The sequence below is a fragment of the Etheostoma spectabile genome, chromosome 4, assembly GCF_008692095.1.
Source record: "Etheostoma spectabile isolate EspeVRDwgs_2016 chromosome 4, UIUC_Espe_1.0, whole genome shotgun sequence".
In the NCBI taxonomy this organism is placed as follows: domain Eukaryota; kingdom Metazoa; phylum Chordata; class Actinopteri; order Perciformes; family Percidae; genus Etheostoma; species Etheostoma spectabile.
This window is the reverse complement of record NC_045736.1, coordinates 35,454,092-35,476,541: the sequence shown is the minus strand read 5'-3', so window position 1 is coordinate 35,476,541 and position 22,450 is coordinate 35,454,092. Positions and strand designations below refer to the sequence as shown.

General features: G+C 42.2%; 1 protein-coding gene and 1 long non-coding RNA gene across 2 annotated transcripts in view; one reads left to right on the top strand and one right to left on the bottom strand.

The window, feature by feature from the left end:
• The window catches only part of LOC116688592 (plasma membrane calcium-transporting ATPase 1-like), a 158,283-nt gene that overhangs the window by 121,812 nt on the left and 14,021 nt on the right, over positions 1 to 22,450 (bottom strand).
• The window catches only part of LOC116688595 (uncharacterized), an 11,837-nt gene continuing 10,196 nt past the window's right edge, over positions 20,810 to 22,450 (top strand). The window contains exons 1-2 of the long non-coding RNA XR_004331811.1: positions 20,810 to 20,820; positions 21,514 to 21,519. This is a non-coding gene — a long non-coding RNA (uncharacterized LOC116688595). The remainder of the gene's footprint in view (positions 20,821 to 21,513; positions 21,520 to 22,450) is intronic.

Here is a 22,450-nt window from a genome sequence, read left to right as displayed (position 1 = left end):
GGAGGGAGAGAGAGAGGGACGGGGAGATATCTCTATCAGTAACCCAGAGGATGGTTGGGGAAACGGCAGGAAATTTCCTTAAGTTTACAGTTACTATACCGCTAGCTAGCATGGTTAGCAGAGGCGGGCGCGAACAAGGACCAACACACCGTTCAAATGAACTCTGCGCAAAGGAAAAAATCAACAGTAAGAGGGTCAAAATTAAAGATTGAAAAACACGGTTCAGGTCGTATTTATTTAAGTTTACCAAGGCCATGTAAGCATTGGCTAAAACGCCTAAGTGAGGCTGATTGGGACAGGATCGGTAACAGACAAAAACTGCGACCAAGGCCTGGCTAAAGCTAATATTTACACTTAAAGCCTTAAAGAAAAAAACAAAGCAGAGAAGCGCTAACAGCTGGCATAAGTATCATACTTGCCTAATCCAAGGGAAATAACAAGCAGAAAGCTGTAACCAGCGGCTAAGCTAATTAGTAGCCTAAGAAGAAACAAGCCGAAAGCTGCAACCTAGCAGGCGAAAGCTAATATAGTTATCTGCACAAGAAGAAAAAAACAAAGGGCAGAAGAGGGGAAAGTTGCATCAGCCGAGAAAAGTTGCAGAGAGAAGCTGCTATCAACCAGGGCTAAAGTTTGCAGAAAAGACTGCTGATACTTCAGTAGGGCTAAAAATGTAATATAGTTAGCCTCTAAAGAAACCTAAAGGGGGTCGTCTTCCGTCCAACAAAAACTAACGTTACGGTTTTGGACGGCCTGGGGGCGACACTGGGGAAATGTAAACACTATTACTCCAGAAGTTTCTGTGTTGTATACGTCAGGTCTTCCATTCCCACCTGATTATTATTATGTGTCTTGGATACACAGAGTGTGTTTTTTTGCTGACGTGCGCGTGATATGCGGTTGATCAAATTATCAAAATAACAAAAGGGCCCCCGCCTCAGTCACCCAATCCTGAACAATTTTAGAGGGAAGCACATGCAGAACTGTCATTCCTTGTATGCTGGAGTTGATAATTAATTATGAATACAATGGTTTTGTATGCTTCGGGTCAACCAGCGTATTTTCTACCTAATTTCCTCCAAACCACTTTAGAAAGAGTAACGTAGCCAACAGCTTATGCGGGTGTTGAAGCATTTCAAGGTCAAACAAAGGAATGGTTATATTTCTTCCATGTAGATGCATCCTCTACCAAAAATTACCAGCAGTAGTTAGCAAGAATTGATTTATATTTCCAAACAGAGATATCTTTATCTATCTGTCATCTCATTTACAAAAATTACTTGTTAGATTTGAAATAAATGGAAAAAAAAAGAGCAAATAATGATTGCATGGAAATATGCAGCAAATGGGACATAATAAATTTAGTTATAGGGTGAGGCAAAGAATCAACAATAGAGTACCACAACACCAACCCACCACACACACAACAAACGCCACGCACGCGTCTATAGGACATGATTCTTAATAAGAATCATACATAAAAATACTTCGGAGACAAAAACACATATAGGATGTTGATTCACTTATCAATTAAATATTAAAACATCTCAGGTTTTCATATTTTAAGAAGCCGAAATTCTCATTCTTTAAAACATGAACAGGACCCCTGGGAACATGGAAAGATCATGGGAAGAGAGGTATCACATGTTTAAGGCTTAAAAGCAGGAATGGGACTGCCACAATTAAACAACCCTTAAGTAGAAAAAACCTTTCATTAAAACTTGTGACAAATACGCATATTTCAAAATCTAAAACTCAGATTATATGTATAAAATATATATATATTTTTTAAAATCAAGCATGGAAACGTACATTGAAAAAAAAAATTGTTGCCTAATCGATTTTGAATCAAATTGTTGGCCACTTGATCGGAATCCATGCGAGGTGCAGAGATCCCAACCCCTACACGCCACCCTGTTTATCGTCCTATTGTAAATAAAAGGGCACATAATTACATAATGGCCATTCATGCTGTAGCAAAGAGACTTGAAGGTGGTGATTGAGACCATAAAGCCCTCATGAAAATGTTTACTCTCAGGTGCGCCTCAAGTTAGGAGTGTGGGTCATGGTTCCAAGATTTCCATAGAAATGGGCATGAATGGCCAGTCGCCCCCTGTGAAAACTGAATAGAATGCACTTCTGCATTGGTTTCACTTTCAGGTTAGGAAGGTGCCAATTGATCATGAGTTTCAAGTTTTTTTTTTTTTGGGGGGGGTTTATTGTATCTGTTCAGTCAGCAGGGTACCCTTGATCAGCTCTGGCTCCAGCCTGATCATTTTAGTTACAGAGTGCTTTAAACCTTTGGTAATGGGACAGTATATTTATGGAGGTGTGAGCCATTGAAACCTTGCGGCTTTTCATCATTTAAGAGAATGTATGGACTTCTGGATTACTGCAAACACTGCCCAACAACGGCATTTCAGGAAGTTGTTAAATACACACAACATCTTATCAACACACTCACTATTATTGTTCGGCGTCACTGTCTTCACACTCCGCGTCGCCCCCTCTCTGCAGCTTTGTCTATGTATCATTGCAGTTATAAACACTGAACATGAATAAACACATTTCCCTGATGAGGTCAGACACAACCTCCTTCCAAAAACTGGCGTAGACGTCCGGAGACGTCAGTGAATCTAATTTAATCCTGAAGCGTGATCAAGGTTACTTTTGTGGCGACCTTCGTTTCTGCAGACCACACCACACACACGTGACCTGACAAAAAAAACAACCATTTAAGTCATGAAAAGGTTTTGACTTATTCGTTATCTTTCCATGGCTGTCCCTCTGTTCAGATGCTGTGATCCTCCCTTGCTCTCCCTCCTATCTCATTCGCTCTGCTCTCTGCCTCTGCCAGACACACCTGCTCTGATACGTAAACACAGCCGCACCTCCCTCCTCACCACACACCTCCCACTATGCAAACCCAACTGCTGGCCACACCCTGCACACAGAGAGAAACTTTTTTTTTTTCCTTGTTACACCACAACCCACACAACACACACACAACAACACACACACACACACACCACACCACACACACACACAACAGACAGAACACACACAAACAAACATGTCCCATGCAAGGCACGTCAACGCCAACAGGGGAGGTGTGTGTGTGTGTGTGTGTGTGGTCTAGACGACGTGTTGTGTGTGGTGTGTGTTTGTGGTGTGTGTGTGGTGTGTGTGTGTGTGAGAGAGAGAGAAGGAGTGAGTGAGTGTCGCAGCATGTCAGACAGAGTAATAGAGAGCCAGGGCCAGGAAGTGCAGGAGACCACACCCATATCTGCAGTCACCCGTGACCGGGTGGAAAAAGGAAATACCCAACTGCATAGAAGACTGAGGTCTGGGCTCCAATGTGACACACACACACACACACACACACACAACGTGGTATCATCATCATAAGAAACAGTACAGGTGTTGACTTGCTGCCTTTCCTATTGTCTCTCTATATGAATTTTAAACCAATTTAACCTCACGGACAGCCATTGCAGAGCAGGGTTTGTCCAAACGTCATTAAAACTCCAGAACTTCAATTACAAAATTCTATCTGAACCGGATGGCTACATTACATAAATTAAAAATAGGTTTAACTTTGCGTCGGGGAACACGCACACGCAGCTTCCTCTTGATCCTTATGGTTGAAAGCCTTAGCAGTACGGAGGTCAGACTGGCTGAACACTGTTGAGGTGCTTACAGTGTGTTCAAGGTGTCAAGGTGTCTAACCGATCCCTGTCCCATCAAACACCCCACGGGGATACTTGAACGGGCGAGGATGATGAACTACAGATCACACACACAGCTGTTATAAAATGAAATCAACCTCCAACTGACGTCTGCAAACACTGAAGTGTGTAAACCATTCAATACTTGTCTAAGGGTGACACAAGATCCAATATGATGCAGAGATTTGCCATGCACTGTTATATAAAAAGTTTTGTTCTCTTTAACTGGTAAGTTATAATCATTTAACAATGAATTATCTGTTTTTGCAAATGCCGCTAGACATAATCAGAATCCGTATGAACTCAAAGGTATTTAAATATTTCTGTTTTCTGTAATTGAAGTATGTTCAGTGTTTTTGCATACTAAGCACAGTGAGATCAAAAATTAAACGCTTTAGGTTACGGAGCTGCTGTCCATCAGAGGAGGAGAGGGGCAGGCCTTCCCAACTGAACTACCAACTAAAACAATGGTTATTTAATCTACATCAACAACACACATTGGGTTTGGAGGAACGTTGATGCGAAGGTTTCAGATTTAGCAGAACTAACAGAGACACGCTTTCATCGTAGATTAGGCGGAGATCAGGGTCGTGTGGAGACAAACCTGTAGAAACTGGATAGACGGATATTAAAAAACCCAGAAAAGAAAAAAAAAAAACCACACCACAAAGCTGATTGGATGGGCAGTAGTGCTGGCTATACCGTAACAGTATTAATTCCCCATATGATATGAAGTTTCATATCATAATACCATGCATTGCCACAGAGAGCGCTGTGAGTGGTTCAAGGGCCAAGGGTAGGGGTAAGGGCCAAGGGGTAGGGGTAAGATGGGAGAAATGGGATTCAGCCTTACACCGCTCGAACGGCATGCTGGGTAACCATAGCTGCTAGCTACCAGGTAGATAACAGTCTGTTAAGCGGGGAGAGGCTCGGTGCTAAGCACATTCAAGAACGAGAGAAGAAAGTTAGAGATAAATAAGACGGAGAGTATACCAGAAAAAAACGTAGCTCAAGAGGGGAGCAATACTGCTTTTCCAAGTTTTGTTTCTTAAAAAAATAAACGACCGGCATAATTTAGACCACTGTTGTTGCATCTTAAATTACTCGGTGGCGCTAAGTTACTCGGACCGTGCTAACGCTAAAGACACGTTACTTACAAGCATGCAGCAGAGCAACATTATGAACGCAACAGAGTTCGGGCAATGATTCACATTAGATATTTAACAGGTCTTGCCTTGCTGAATACCTCCACTAACCTACTAACATTACTCAAACATCGAAGGAGGCTGAGAGCGGAGCTACGTTCAGACGCCCACTTTTCTAAACAAGTAACCTGTGGCCAAGTAGTGTTTATTCAACCATCATACAACCATGATGTTTTGAAAGGGAAACAATGTTAAAAGTTGTTTGTATACCATTTTGCCCGGAAATGCTTCCACTATGCTTGAAAAATAGGTGTCGGTCCTATTTTTAAACCCTGCGTGTCACGCAGGCAGTGTGCAGGAGCCTTTAGGTGTCTAACCACATGCTTCAAGAAATCCCCCATAATCCCTGTGCCCATAAAAAAAGAGCAGCCAGCCTGAATGACTACCGTGGCTGTATTTTAAAAAGTTAAAAACACTGTTCTGTAAACAAGGTATTTCTGTTTAAGTATGCTACAGCCAGGTATGAGAAAATGTCTCTGTGAAGGGATCAAGAAGGCCCATTGTCTCTTACTTCCCCCTCTGACTCTAAAGAATGATTAGACATATCGTCATTTAGCATACGTGAGGCTAGCTCATTGTCCACAGGAATGGTAATGCTGTCCAGCCTTTGGGAGTGTGTGTCTGCTGGGCAGAACTTGATTGGAACAAAGAATGTGTATCAGGTGACACTGACTTATCCTGTGGCTGGGTGTGTCTCCTTTGACCAATAAGGAGAGTTATCACTTGAGGAATCACCTCAACTCTAGGGAAGTGTGTGTGATTTAGAAATTCAGGACTAATCTAATGTGGACTCCATCAGGAGAAGACTGGATCAAGTCCGCTGTCAGATGCAGTGTATCATGCTTTGTGTCTTTGTCATATATCTTCATCATTCGGTTTCATTTAATCTTTGTAATTCTCCATTGAGCTCTAGCCTCTCTTCATCCTCATCAAATCAAAGAACACGAGTTGCACTCGCCCAGTGGCACTCACCTCTGTAGCGATGAAACGCTTGAACAAGGTCAAGGATTACATCTGCTCCGCCAACCACCCGCACAGTTGACCCTATAGTTTGCCTACTGTCCCAACCGATCAACAGAAGACGCCCATAAATATATGGAAATATGTAAGATCACTGGTCATTGACTACAGTTACACCATAGTTCCCTCCAGGCTCGTCACTGTGCATCCTGACTCCTGACAGTCATACTTCAGGTGATGAGGCGGACACACCTTCCCACCCATATCCCGAACACGGGGGCACCTCAGGGTTGTGTTCCGAGCCCCCTGCTGTACTCTCTGTACACACATGACTGTGTAGCGAACTTTCTCAAACACCATCACACGTTTGCTGACAACCAGCTGTGGTGGGCCTGATCCCAGACAACAAGCGAAGGCCTAACTGAGAAAAGTTGAGAACCTGACGCGCTCTATTCTTTACCAACAACAACTCATGATGTCAGCAAGAGATAAAAGTGGACTTTAGGAAGAACAGGATAAGAACACTATGCCCACATTTAAAAAGGGTCCTCACTGCAGAGGGGTGGACAAGTACCTTGGTGTTCACATCCCGAGGGTTGCCCTGGGTACTGCATACGACTTAGTGGTCCTTCAGGAGGAATCCATTTATAGGAAAGCTTAGTCGATGAAATGTTGGCTGTGTCTGTAAAGACCTGTTGAAAGGATTCCCTGCTTAGATGAAGTGAATGGACAGCTGAAGGCAACGAGGTAGGAGAGCAGAGAGACACAGGAGACAGCAGCATAGCGGAATGTCCTTTCTTTTTAAACAAAGCTGCAACATCTGGAGAGTGTCCAAGATTTAATAATCCTGTTACAGCCTGAAGCTGCAGCTGTTCTTCAATGCAGAGTCCTGATCCACAGTGATCAGAACCCAATACACTTAAAACAGACCTGCATACCAGTTTGTGTGCGGTTTGTGTGTGTGTGTGTTGGGGGGGGGTCAATCAGGCACTGGTGGTACTGGTGAGTCCCCAGGTGTGAATGTGCATGAGGAGCAGCCAGATAAAAGCTCATTGTGCAGCAGATGAATGAAACACAAAGAGGGCTTAAAGATTTATGCACCGTCCCTTGCTTGTTCTTTACAATTGATCCATTAGAGATTTTGCTATCGTAGGGAGGTAGCCTAGCCCAGTGTTTACTACGCTGACATGATGAGAAGGTGTGCTAGGTACCAAACACAATAAGATCTCGTTGCCTGCAGCATTTCCTTCGCTGTGGCTACGATTCCTCCTGCATTTAAAGTCTCGTTAAAGCAAAACTAAATGTGTTCTGAGTCACGTCACAGCACAGAATAATGTGTTATTAACCACCCACCTAATCTGAAAAAAAAAAAAAAAAAAAAAGTATGTAAGAGTATGTAAATTAGGTCTCAAACTCGTGAAAAAATAAGCAGGATCACGGCAACGGGCTATCGTTAGCAGCTAACTCGATAGCAAAAACAGTCCATCGTAGAAATTGTAACACCACACCCCCACAGCAGTGAGCAGTAACTGCTGGAAGGGCGGGAAGCCAAATGGGGCTGAAAGAAACAGCTGTTATATGATTGGGGCATTAGCAGGGTTGTTAATTGATATGGTTAATACTACTGAAAGAGCTAAGAGAGCAGCTAAAGTCAGGAGGTGAACAAACGACACCATGCGCGTTAATGTTAATAGAAACTTCATTGTTATATAGTAGGGTTTGTTAGGGATAACTTGAGTGTCGTCAAAACTGATTTTCAGGTCGCCCAAAAAAATCCTGGACGCAGAAATATGGTGAATAACAATTTCAATTCAATTTATATTGCCATTGACACAATGTGTAGCACATTTGTAACGGCAGGTAACACTCTTACTTTAACCCCACATTCAGTACTACACAGTTACTGTCAACAAGTTTTTTTTTAACATATATGATGTGTTTGGAAAGAAGTGACAGATTTTACGTCACTTTAAAAACTCAAAATATGTCCCTATTTATGATAACTGGTTATTATTCAAGAAAATAGCATGCTAATGAAGAACGCACACATTGAATTTTCTATATTCCTTCAAATAAAAGCATCACTAGGTTTGCCAGCGGAAAGCTTAGTGTGAAGCAGCAACAGTGGAAAAAAGCTGAGATAGACTCAGCTGTGTCGGCGATTAGAAAACATTACAATAATGCGGTATCTAAAGCACAACCGGAACCACAGCAGGGAAACTAACCCCAAACCACTAAAACAAGGTCACTTGCTTTTTCCCTGACCTTTCAGCCACATCTCCAGGCTTCATCAGGTAATGGGCTGGAGTGGCTCTGTTGCCATGGAGATGCTTTAAATTGGAACTGGTTAGTGGTTGAAAACTGATAACTCCATCCACAAATGAAGAACATGAGATATGGCTGAAAGGTCAGGGAGGGAAAAACGTAAGTGCAACATATGCCACGGTTGACTCTGACAATTGTTGCCTGCTCCAAGCAAACGCTAACAGCTCCCGATTCGAATGCAATGAGTTGAATGGACGGATCAGCAAAATAAATAAAAAACGCTAACCTGTCAGAATGAAGAATGAGGGTTAATGAGGTGCATCAGTGTAAAAAAATAAATACAAAAATATGGGGTAAAAAAAAAGTCATTATGTTTAATGACTGACAGATGAGTCAGCAGGTCCTTGATTTTCAGGTCTGACCTCACCAGAGGACCGGTTTACTGTAAAGCTGATCCACTTTGCAGCAACAAACACCACAACGTTTTGATACCTGAGAACAGGATCCAATCACTGAAACCACATTTGTTAAGTGTGCGCTTGTGTTCATGTTCAACAAACTGAGAGACCGTATCAGTCGAAAATATCAGTGTGCACTCCCTATGTGGTCAAAGTATGCGGACAGCCCTGTTACATACTTTCCCTTGTTGTTTTCCCAGCAGACATTTAATGAACCGGATCGCAGTAGCTAACAGAATGATACACTAGTTGGATGTGTTTGGACGAACCTTTACATTTCAACAAGGGTGGCTGAGGTCTAATTTATTAATTTTCCCCTCGTCGTTCGGATCTAAAAATGGAGTGATGGAGGTGGGGTTGACGCAACAGTCCTCTAATCTCCTTATCTCTCTAAAAACCTTTAGCGCTCTATATTTTGATAAGCCACATCCAGTTTTGAGTGTCCAACATGATGTTGGAGGCTTTAATCAAATCTATCTCGTAACTATACACCGCTCACATGCCGAACGGGTTTCACTCACGGAACTTCACATTCCCATTTCACTGTGAATAATTTGCAAAAGGAAATGAATGTGCTTCCAACTAGTTTGTGTCTGGCCCTTCCTGTTTTACCATGACAACGCCCTGTGCACAAAGCCAGTCCATAAAGAAATTCCCAGTTTGGTGTAGAAGAACGTGACTGGCCTGCACAGAACCCTGACCTCAACCCTATCCACGCCTTTGGGATGAAATGGAATCCCGACTGTGTGAAGTTGAAAATCCAAAAATCTAGCGGAGAGTCTTCTCAGAAGAGTGGAGGTGTTGTAGAAGCAGATCAATGATAGTTTTTGGCCAATACATTATTTTTGGTCATGTAGCATGTGAGTAGACTCGCAGACATTTGAGGAGGATCAACTCAACTAAAATGATTTTAAGTATTAACAAAACGAAAGAAGTGACAGGCCACTTTTCTCCAGTGTCTTCTGTCCTTCACTCTGTTCTATAAGGGAACCCATATTTACCTAGTCAGCATAAAGGAATGCATATGATGATCATATTCATGTTCCTCCTCCTGCTCCCACTCTGACCTGCATGCTCTTTGAAGAGGAACTCGTTGAAGTGCGTCAGATCTGTGCAGTGAAGACCCCCCAATTAGCTACGACAGCTAACGAGCTCCATAGGGCTACTGAGGCAGGGTGGGGCGCCCCAGGCTTTGATACGGCAGGTGAAAGTCGGCAGCTGGGTTCGGAGCCGGATGACCTCCTGTGGGCTGCATACTAACAGGTGGGGTCCCCAAAAACCAAAAAAAAACAACTCTGGGGCTTCATTCGAACCCAGCTGCTGCTGACAGCCAGAACGTTTGCACTGAATTTCCTACTGAAAGTCTGATTTTCCCATTGACTCATCTTCCCCCCCCCCCCCCTCATATACTGTTAGCAAAGAGCTAAAAGACTAACGATTAGGACAGACTGTTAGCCTAGTAGAAATGCTAGCTCTCACAGTTTAGGTTACAACCCTACACACATGTTTCTTCTGCTGGGAGAAAGACATGCATCTTAGGAACACTCCACATGCTAGAGTATGAGGCTTGGCCAGTTGCAATACACTCTAAGTAGAGATGGTCCGATACCAGTTTTTGTGTCCCGAGTCTTTACTTGAACAACGTATACTACTATTCCTGTATGGATATGATTCTATACTTTGTTGTCATCTGGCCCAGGTTATCCTCTTTTTGAAACAGAACAAAACAATGATCGCCACAGACTCTCTTTTTTTTTAATCCAGTTTGACAGTCAGTTAGACGGGAAAAGAAACTACTTTAACATAGATTTTCTCAAGGACTTTATTACGTGGTATCGGATCAGTGCATAAACTCCAGTACCTCCCGATACCAGCTTTTTAGGCAGTATGGAGACGGTACTGTTACTGGTAGGAACATCCGAACCCTAAGAATTTAGATTTTGAACAGATTACAATTTGAATTCTAATAAAACGTGACGGCCCTTTGTATGGACACATCAAAAAAGAAAATTCCGGCACACCTTATCGCCCCTGCGTTTGGTTTATTTGGTCGGTCAATTTTTCGTTCACAAGGACTTTTTCAAGACACGTAGTAGAATAGGACAATTTTTACATGAGAGTTCATACAATTGTGGAGCCCATAGATGTATTATATGTTTATTGAAATCTACAGAGAAACAAAGGGTGTCTGTGTTACATTGTGCAGAATAAAATCAAGACTAGCATTGAGTCCACTGATGTATTGTGCATGGTGTGGAAAAACGCAGAGCAACAAGAGTATCAAATGTTTGGGAGTTAAGGGCAGTTATGTATTTTTATACCTGAGTAATGTCTTGTGTATGCATCAGTGACTTTTAAATAATGATCATTTTGGTATTCCTCCATCTGAGTGATCATGGACACACCTCCAACCAGCTGTGGATCATCATGTAATCCCGATTTGTATTTAAGCACTATAATTATGTCCTTTACTACTACTAATACTACTACGTGTCTTGAGAAAGGTCTAACGTGACCAGAGAGTCGACCAACCAAAGAAACAAATACGCAAAATTTTCTTTCTTGAAACTGATCTTCGGGGAATTAATTCCCTTCAACACAAAGGAGACAAAGCATTTGCGTGTTGCTTTCTACTGACCCACACCAGAACCATGAAATACTTGGATGTGAAGGCAGGGCTCTGCTGCAGATCCATGTCTAACCTAGTTGGTAGCGATGATGACTGGGAGCAGAGTGTAGACTCCTACGACTTTGGTTTCAGGACCTACAGTAGGCCTGTGTAATTAACAGCCCGTTATTAAATGGCGGACTGACCCTGAGATTGATGACAGCTTGTGGAGCATGAACAAAGCAAAAAGGAGGAAGGAAAGAAGCTGATTGCTGCCGTCCCTGCTCGACATTTCCGTCTTGATAAGCAGCAGAAACACACGGGCGGCTGTAGCAGTCGACTGCTGGATAAGAAAAGGAAGCTGCTACAGCCGTACAGTAAATCTGTTGAGGGGATGGTTAAAGGCGAACTGGGATAAGGTGCTTCCTATAGTGGTGGATGTAATCACCACAGTTTGACCTGCACTGTTGTCAAGGCCAGTACTGCATGTTCACATCATGAGAAGCAGCTCGATGAGTCAGACAGGAGCTAACTCACATCATCATCCATCCATCATCCTCATCCATCCTCCTATGTGCTGTACGTCCTTGTTAAGATTCAAGCTGCTTCTATTCACTGGATTAAAGTCTCCATTTCCTTTTTAAATAGTTGGATTTCCAGAAGCTCACAGGAGAGAGCCTCTCAACCAGCATGTACAAATAAAACCACCATTAACCTATGAGTTTTAAAAACATCCATGCTATGTTTAACTAAAAATAATGCCAACTCAAGGTCCAATTACTGATTTAGTACATTACTAAGTAGTAGATTTAGAAGGCAGGCAGCAAATATTGAAAAGGGTTTTGTTGTAGCTTGATGGGTAGAATTAAATGAGTGCAGGTAAAGGGACCGCAAGTGACACTGTAATTAAAGGAATCTATAAGACAATAGGATTTTTAAGTTGCATTATCATATTTTTTAAATGAGGACTCTAGTTACTACAAGTAACTCGTGTTTGGGAAATCTGTTATGTATGTTAGCGTTTCGGAATATCTAATTTTTAAATTACTAAATATTGTATTGGGCTTAAAAATCCTTATGGTTGGGCTCTATCTACATAGAAAACAAAAATTTTCAGAACTTTACTAATGTGAACGATTCTTTGTTTAACTTTGCTTTTCAAACACCAAGCAAGTAACGCTCTGACTACTCTTCAGAGCCAATTAGGTAGGATACACTGATTGACTAGGTGACAATTGTATTAATTTAATACTATCAATCAGGCTGAAATGATTTTAATTATGCACGCATGTTGCTCCTCTGAATTTGAATGAAGCTGGTTGTAGAGTCAGACTCCAGCAGAGTTTACACTTTATTCCAATAAGGACCGTCCAAACCGGCTCCAGTGTGTTCCCACCTTATATAAACAAAGGACTGCATTTAACAGTCTGAGCAGAAGTATTGGGTCTATGTAAATCTACTCAGTTTTGTGAATGAATGCCTTTTGATATAACTTCTGTGACTAGTGGGGCCTATTGGTGTTTGATAAACTGATTGTGATGTGGTGTTTGCTGTGCATACAGATTCTGCACGTCCTGCACTATCAAAAACTATGTGTTTCCAAGAACACTTCAACAGTTAAAAAAAAAATGTTATATCAGATACACAGACTTCTGTAGATTAGGTTCCATTTCAGCGTGCGGCTCCGAGCCGTAACATTAGTTGGGACGGACGCCTTGTTTCTTAAGGTAACTTTGTTAGCTTTAGCCTGGCTGGTAGCAGCTTCTGCGGTGAAAAATGTCAGGAGGACATCGTGATAACGTGCATTAATCAGGTGATTTATTTTGTCTTTGCAGCAAACAACACTGACTACTGTAACTTCCCACCCATGGATGTGCATCACTGTGTCAGCGGCAGCGGCTGCCTACGCTACTTTTCTACACACACGAGCTTCACTTCCATAACAATAACCCCCGTGGACTAACAATACATCACATGCACACGTTGCACACATGGCCACTTGTCTTAAAGGGAAGGGTCGGCCGGTAATAATCATGTAAAAGGAGAACGGTCAAGTTTACTTTTCTATAAGCAGCAGCAGCAAACAAAAATTTAAACAGCATCAACATTGCAACATCTCACAATGTGACTATCACGCATCGCAATGTAGACAATGAAAACATTGTGCATCCCTTTCCCATAGACTGAGATGGCGTGCCGCAAAACGGGAAGCAGATTGCCTTACGAAGTCGAAATTTTAACAGTGTTCCAGTGTTGAAAAGTAGACCGGGAGCAGACATAACCAATACAACTGACTGACGCGCGTCCTCGTTTCCAAAGGTCTCCGTCCAGACTACAACGCAACCCTGGAGTTTTAAAAACAAAACGGGGACATCAGGGTTCTCAAATGTCTTAGCTCTAGGGGCTTGGTATGCCTAATAGTACAATTAGAAGACAGTGCAGTCTAGTAGTGTGATAGAGCCTTAGAGGAAAGGGTTAGTGTGAAATGTGAAGTTGACACACTTTGTCCTGCACACCTCATGACCCAGACTTCTGATACCTAACGTGCTGGATGGGTTGTCTCGGCGTCGTCTTGTCAGGATCTTTGCAGCCCTGTGCAGTCATATTTTTAGCTTCTTCTTCTACTTTGCCTCGTGAGGAAAATGCTGCGTGTCCACTGGGTGTGCTCTGCTATCACCGAGCTGCAGACAGCTGCTGTTATCTAACGTGTTCGAGAGGCACTCTCCATGTTGCCACGCACACTTGGTTAATCTACTTTGTAAAGGAGAAACGGTTTCCAGTAATTAATAGTGACATGAAGTCTTTTCATATGAACAACAGCCCGTGTTCTTGGCGGTCTTGTTAACTGTCAATCTCCACATTGAGAGAAAACGCTCAAATCACTCTCTCTCCTCTTCACTTAACTTAGTAGCACAAATTGTTCATCAGCAGCCTGCTGCTACTGAATAAACGGCTGCTTCAGTCCACATGATGTCCTCACGGCTGTCTGTGGGTTGTTTCTGTTGAGTGTCTGGAGTGTTTTTTGCCTGCTGGTCACCGGTGTTTAGTTTTCTGAGTTTGAACGCCTTTTTGTCATGCTGCACTCAACCCCACAACCTTTTAAATGCAGTCCACATGTACAGGTTTCCCACATGGTATTGTAGCTACGAGGGAACGAATTACGTTGCAGTCTTCCACAATCGCATGGAAGGAAAACTGATAAGTTCCCTGCAAGAAACATGAAAGCGAGTCATAGTCACGTCTTTATGGCAATTGTTTTTCAAATTGCTCATATGGATTTAAATGCTACATCAGCGTCATGTAAATAAAGAAACATGTTTTTTCTTCCCAAAGAAAGCAGCAGTAGATCAGGAGACATGATGTCGTACCAGTTGTTTAAAACATTTATTTTTAACCCATTTCCGCTGAATGAGTTGGACTTCAGTAAACACAAATGACAAGGACAGCTTTGTACAACTGACAAACATGGTCTATCTCCAGTCTGACTGTTGTAGAGCGAAGACCACCGTTTACATCTCAGAAATCTCTCTGCCGTCTCATCAACGACAAGGATTGACCAAGGCCAGCGTCCTTGGAGCTCACTGGTTCGACAGAGTGATCAAATCAGCGAATCAATCCTAAAAGCAATGTAATCATGCTATCTCCTGTAACTCTTCATTTTCATCCAGCAGGCTTCTAATGTTACTTGGAAGACACACACACAACACACCCACACACGCCAGCAAGCACGCCCGCAACGCACGCAGCCGCACGAACCACGCACCCCCCCCCCCACCTGACTTTTTAATGACGTGCATTTGTAAAATGCAGAAACACAAGGGCTAACCTCGTACCAAAGAACAAATGTTTTTAAAAGATTGCCGTTTAAGTTTTTGCAGTAGTAAAAAGTGTAAAGTATATGTTGTTTAATTTTGGAGTCAAACCAACGCTTGATGGTGTTTTAAACCCCAACGCGCGACTTCCAGGCAGCGCTGCAACCATTGTTCAAGGCCCCCAACCCTAACCGTTGCCTAATCCTAGTGCCCGTTGGGGTTTTAAAACACCAAACACCCAAACCAACACACTCTGTTGTACACAACATTGTTAGGATGTTTTCTTTCTTACTGTGTAGTGAAACGCCCCACGTTAGCCTCTTCCAGGCCTGAGCAGTGAGACAGACAAACACTCAGCCTCAGATGACTGCTGGTGGAGCATCTTGTGACTTGAGAGCAGCCGAGTGGAAAAAAAAGCCTCAACGTCGGTTTGTTGGGCTGAAAACTAGCTGAACAATGCGACACCAAACAGTCCCTGGTTTTATGACAATAACTGTCTGGGCTGTCGAGAACAGAATACACAAGCTGCCATTCATGGCCGGGTGGGAGGAGGCGTATCTAACCGTCCAATCAGAGAGCAGCTGAGTGTGCAGGATCGTGTTCAGAGGAGTGGGAGTGAGGAGATGATGAGGAAACTTGTTGCAGTCTCAGGTGGGCAGAATGAGGAGCTACAGCCAGTACCAGAAAGGAGGGCTGCTAGATTAGGCAATAATCCCAATTATTTAACATGACAACTCATTGAAGCATTGCACATTTATTGAACTTTTTTAAAAACGTCTTTTTAACAGTGGATTCTCTTTTTTCAAAAATTATATATTTTTAAAACAATTATCTTGTTGCTCTTGTTATTGTTGGAAGCCAATATTGTTGGATGAGCATATATTGATATTACATCAACATATATGAGGTTAGATAACCGTCGTAAATTATGGATATTGTCATATGACATAAGTGTCGTCTTTTCTTGGTTTGCATTTCTTTTTTTTAAAGTTAGTGATGTCATTTCTCACTTACCAGAACTGTGTAGCTGTTCTATTATTTGTCTTGTCCACTTAGTCATTGCATCCCCATTATTGAGGATTGTTTATCAAAAATAATTCCAATTCTGTAAATATTTGTGTGAAAGCAAAAAAAAATATTCAACCCTATAATATCTCTGCAATATCGCCATCAATTTTCTCCATATTGCCCAGCTCTACAAAAGCATAATTGAAAATACAATTTGATCAATTGCCCAGCCCTAACATAAAGACAGGACAGGTCTGAGGGTCTCAACCAGAGTCCTGCAGGTAGTCTTAGGATGCACTGGTAACCATTTCTGGCAAAGGTAAAAAAAAAAATATATGAAAATGTAATTTGCAGGTAAAAATGAATTAAGCGGCAGTAGGTCGTGGGTAAATAGACTAGATATACACGTACATGTACACATGGCTTGTGTTCCTTTGCAGCAGTAAGCTTCGTTAAGCTTAAGCTTCTGTAAGATACAGTTTATCCAACAGTAGATTTAGGTATTTTCTGCCTTTATTTTGGAAAGTCATTTTAAAATCCTTGCATGGACACATTTTATTGCATGGCTGGCTCAGGAAATGAGGACTGCCGTTGCATCTAATTAACAACTGTTAGAAACTGGAATTAAAATCAATACTGGAGGGCGCCTGGGTAGCTCACCTGGTAGAGCGTGCACCCATATGCAGAGTCTCAGTCCTCTGCATTTCTCCCCCTCTCCTGTTATAGCTGTCCTGTCTATTAAAAGGCTAAAAGCCCCAAATATCTATAAAAAAATAATAAAACAAACAATAGGAGGAACTATGTTGTATGCATGCCAGATTTGGGCTGGGAAAGAGAGTTGTGTATGTAATAACTTAGAGAAGCAGAGGACGGGGAGTGCAGCATCAGCAGTGATCACGGATTATCACAGCAGGTCAGTGCAGGGTGTCAGGTCTTTACACAACACCTGTGATCCGACAGCAAAGTGTATGAGTGACATGTACTGACCAGTGCCCAGATTCTTTCATATGAAGGGCCAAAACAAAGACGAATTCAGACTGACCGCATGAAATGGCGTATGTATGACACACCAATTCTCATCAATAATGAAGCATACTGGCTTCATAGGGTTGGCCTCCATGACTTACATTACCGGCGATAGCGTGTGAATTTAGGTGTAGAGAGTAGTATGAAAGGGTGAAAATCCACGTAGGGAGGGTAGTGGACTTTTACCCAGAAGACGGGGATCGGGTCCCGCGTGTCACGTTTCCTAAACTCAACATTTTATTTTTTACTAGCCAGCCAATTCTTCTTTTCTCAACTGGTTCTTCTTTTCCTAAAACCAACCACGTGTCACGTGTCCTAAACTCAACTATCGCCAGAGGTGGGTAGAGTAGCCAAAAATTGTACTCAAGTAAAAGTACAGTTACTTCAGAATAATATGACTCGTAAAGTAAAAGTAGTCATCCAAATAATTACTTGAGTAGTGAGTAACTGTTGAGTAACGTCTGATTTATTTCTTAACACGAGCATCAACCAGACCGACAAAATACAAAAACATCACTTTAGGCAAATTATAGCTCATCCAATCAATAGAATAAATTAAAATGTATTATTAATTACAAATAGCTTACTTGAGAGACTTGTCACATCAAATTAGGATGGATACTGCATGTGTAAAAATACTGATGTAAACTAAAAGACAAACATCCACCTCTCCACAGCAGAAACTAAAACCACGCTACGTCTCCTCAGGTTAGATGTTGACTTGTTGAACGCTCAAATGTCCGTTTTGTTGGTCGACACAGAAGGCACCGCATAATGTAGCTGCTGTTTCACTTCTCCTAAAAAGGTAACCATGCTTTCCTATGAGGCCGGGGGGGGGGGGTCCTCTTGGTCTGCGTTGCCTTGGCGACGTGGGATTGGTTAAGCACAGTCACGTGGTAGAGCCTTCAGCGGAAGACTCTCTCTCTCTCTCTGTCAATAAAAACATTAAAATGAGACGTACGCTGGGGTAAAAACAATGACGCGTAGTAACGAGTAACGAGCTCCATGTAGCCTGATGTAGCGGAGTAAGAGTACAGCTTCTTCTTCACTAATCTACTCAAGTACAGTAAAAGTATAGTGATTAAAACTACTCCTAGAAGTACAATTTTTTCAAAAACTTACTCAAGTAAATGTAACGGCGTGAATGTAACTCGTTACTACCCACCTCTGACTATCGCTTTGTTCTCGCGATAACACAAGTGCCACAAGTGGCGACAACACGACAAGTGGCACAAGTGGCGACAACACGACAAGTGGCGACAACACGACAAGTGGCGACAACACGACAAGTGGCGACAACACCACAAGTGGCGACAACACCACAAGTGGCGACAACACCACAAGTGGCGACAACACCACAAGTGGCGACAACACGACAAGTGGCGACAACACGACAAGTGGCGACAACACCACAAGTGGCGACAACACCACAAGTGGCGACAACACCACAAGTGGCGACAACACCACAAGTGGCGACAACAACACAAGTGGCGACAACACCACAAGTGGCAATAACACAAGTGGCGATACCACGACAAGTGGCGTGTATGTTTACGTCCGTTGTATCCAATGTAGCCATACATGCGGATAGCTCAATATGTGTACAGATAACACCTTACTTGGCTTAAGAATGTCGTCGTGTATGTTTAAGCGAGGTCATGATGTCATGTTGTTGATGAATTCCGTAAATCTTGTAATTCTTCATTGATAAAACTTCAATATTTAATGGGGAATTTTACCAGCACTGTGCTTTACATTGCCATAAACTTCAGATTAATTACTTTTCAGCTTCACAAAATGTGCACAAGCGGTCAAAAGTTTGGGGTCACTTAGAAATTTCCATTGCACTCCATTATAGACAGAATACCAGCTGATATCAGATGCATTGTTTTGTTTTACTTTTACATTATATGCTTACATAAGTGCTAAAAAGGGTTCTCCAAAGTGTTCTCAGTTAGTTTTTTAAAATGATATATTAATGAACAGAATGAGCCTTTGGAACATTGGATGAATGGTTGCTAATAATGGACAATGTAGATATTACATTAAAGATCAGCCCCCCCACTCAGATCAGCTGGTATTCTGTCTATAATGGAGTGGAAATTTGTAAGTGACCCCAAACTTTTGACCAGTAGTGTATATTTTGTAGTCATTATGATTAGGATTTTCAAAATAAGAGTAGAATAGGCATTAGCATGTCAAATGCCATGGTGTGCCAAGACAAAACTTGCCAAACTTTGCCCACAAGCCCCAAAGTGATGTCATTAATCATCGCTCTCATAAACCTTCCAAACAATATAGATATGATTTGCACAAGCCACAAAAACATATTGGTGTAAAAACGTCTCTTAGTTGAGAAGTGATCTGTCTGTCACATTAGCTTACACATATTTGAATCAGTTTGACACAAAAGGTTTTCAGATTTGACATTTTGGGGTTAAAGCACTGGGATTATATTGGTAACTAATAAATTTGGTAACTTAACTCCTTACAGCACTTGCACCTAACCTGCCACTTCAACTTGGGCTTTTACTGCGACATACATACATACATACATACATACATACACACACACACTCATTTTCATGTCTTCAAAAGCAGAACACAAACAGTATGAGACATTCAAACACATTTGAGCTGTGCTGTGTAGACAACCACACACACACAGTTCTCACGTGCCTCTCATCCACCCTCTCCAGCTCGGTTTTTCTTTTTCCTGCTGAACTCTGAAATGAAAAAGCCACTTCAGTTTCATTGAGCACATGATCTCACAGAGCTGAGGCTCAAGGATCGCTGAGGGAGTCCAACTGTGGAAACCGCAATCCCGGGTCAGACAAAACTAAATCTGACGTCACCGAGTTAGAACAACATTTAGTGGTCTGAAAGCTCAAGTGGAACAGCTGAGAATAAAAAGGTTTTTTTTCTTAAAAGCATAGAAGCGAGCAGGTCCCAGTTCCTTTTTTTTTTTTTTTTTTTTCTGTAATGTTTTGACAGATTTCATCTTGTCCCGGTTTGGAGCGTCTTGGCCACGACAGCCGAGTGTGTGTCCACATCGGGGCTGTGGGTTTCCGCGTGCGCGGGCTGCTGCGGCGAATTATTGCAGGCTGATTGTGTGCAGTCACCGTGGCCAAACCGAGAACCACGCCCAGCTCTTCAACACAAACACCGCATTCCTCAGAGCCCGGTTACGGCTACATGCACTGGCGGCCCCATGACACAGAGGAACGCAGGCTGAAAGCAAATATGCCAACACTGGATCTTAATTGGATATCCAGAAAATGTACTGTATCATATTAAACATCAATATCATGATTTCAAAGAACCATATCACTTAATGTACCATTAAATGATGACTTTAGATTGCACATAATACATATTTGGAAAACATGAGCAACCTGAAGGGGTATTGGGGCTAGTCAGCAGATCAAACTGTGGAGAATGAATGTGAATATCAGCTGATAAAACGCCTCATAGACGACACCACCCACACACACACACACACACACACACACACACACACACACACACACACACACACACACACACACACACACACACACACACACACACACACACACACACACACACACACACACACACACACACACACACACACACACACACACACACACACACACACACACACACACACACACACACACACACACCCCACACACACACACACACACACACACACACACACACACACACACACTTATTACCAATATCGGAATGAAATCATGAGTGAAATCAGTCGACAATAAAAAAAAAAAACGCTGGCTCTAGCGGTTTGCTGCTTCCTGTCTGGTGATGGAGGGCGCGCACCCATTGGTTTTTGGCAATGTTCACATGATTTACCTTCAGTACCAAAACTTCAAACCTGCGATAATAGCAATCACATTGGATTTTGTTGGAACGTTGTGGTCTTGCACGATCCCCAGTCTTTATGTATTATAACTCTCTTTCATAATGGATGCCAGATTGGGTCAGACTTTTGTCTTTTCAAAGTCTGTTCAAGGTCTTCTAGTGTATGGTAGGCATAAATTTGTTGTAAAAATGGGTTGGAAGTTGTCTATTAGGCTTCCTCCCCCTCCCATTGATACATATGCAGTACAAAAGGGTACAAATACATAACACTGCAGTTCAAAGACTGTCAATAATATTGCATATTCTTTTTCTAGGTCATAATTTAAACTGCATTACTTCAACATAACTGGATATTCCCTAGCACCCCATCCTTATTTGAAGTTCTGAAATTGCCCAGAAATGATGTGTTCTGCAACAACACATGGGCAGTGATGCACTAGATCACTTTTTTGCCAGTCTCCACGGAGGGACACATTTTCAACACAATACTAAATGGATATGTATTCCTGTGTGGACACAATATCCTTGGGTGTATAACGGTTACTGGCTTCAGTTAGAAACAGGAGGGGTCGGAACCAGTTGGAGGTATGGTATGCATATGATTGCATTTCATGAAGATTTGTGGTTATGTATCAGCGTGGTCTAGTCTCACATTGTAGAGCTGCACTGCTTATCCATGCTGGGCTCCTGATGCAGTGACAGTGCCCTGGCTATATCTATATATCTATATCTATAAAAAAAAAAATGGTAGGGACATCAGGATGTCAGGCTTTATCCCAGCAATGTACATCCTTTGAGCCCGACCAAAGTGGTCAAACCACTGACTCTCAGTCAGTTAATCTTTCCTGACATTGTGACATGCTACTCTGGGTAATTACTACTAAGCTGGCGTGTCATGTCATCAGTCAATAAATCACCTGCTCAGCTGATCAGACACTTCATCAACGTGGTTACTAGATGATGGTTTCAACAATTATTCATTAGGGCATTGCCTGTGCTGTGTGATGCCGCTGCACTGCTCCTTTTCCTGGAAGCATGCAAAATGCCTGGCTCTACCACCAACTGCCATTAACTACCTGTAGACTGTGCAGCGCTGAACCAACAAACAACTGGATAATGGGCCCTTATATATCTTCACCCAAATGTGGACATAAGCAGATTTCAGTGGAGCTTGAGATAACGGCATGATAGAAATCAGAACAATCTAAAAAAGGTTAAGCTCATCTAAACAGCTGACTGGAGTTGTTTTACAGGGAAGTTGAGAAAAGTGAATATATGCAATTTTGCTCAGGGAACTGGTTCTTTTTAGCCTTTTAAAAACAACACATACACACAAATTTAAATACATAACACTGCAGTTCAAGGTCAATTCAATAACACTGCAGACACACACACACACACACACACACACACACACACAAATACATAACACTGCAGTTCAAAGTCGATTCAATAATATTGCATATTCTTTTTCTAGGTCACAATTGAAACTGCATTACTTCCCCACACACACCCA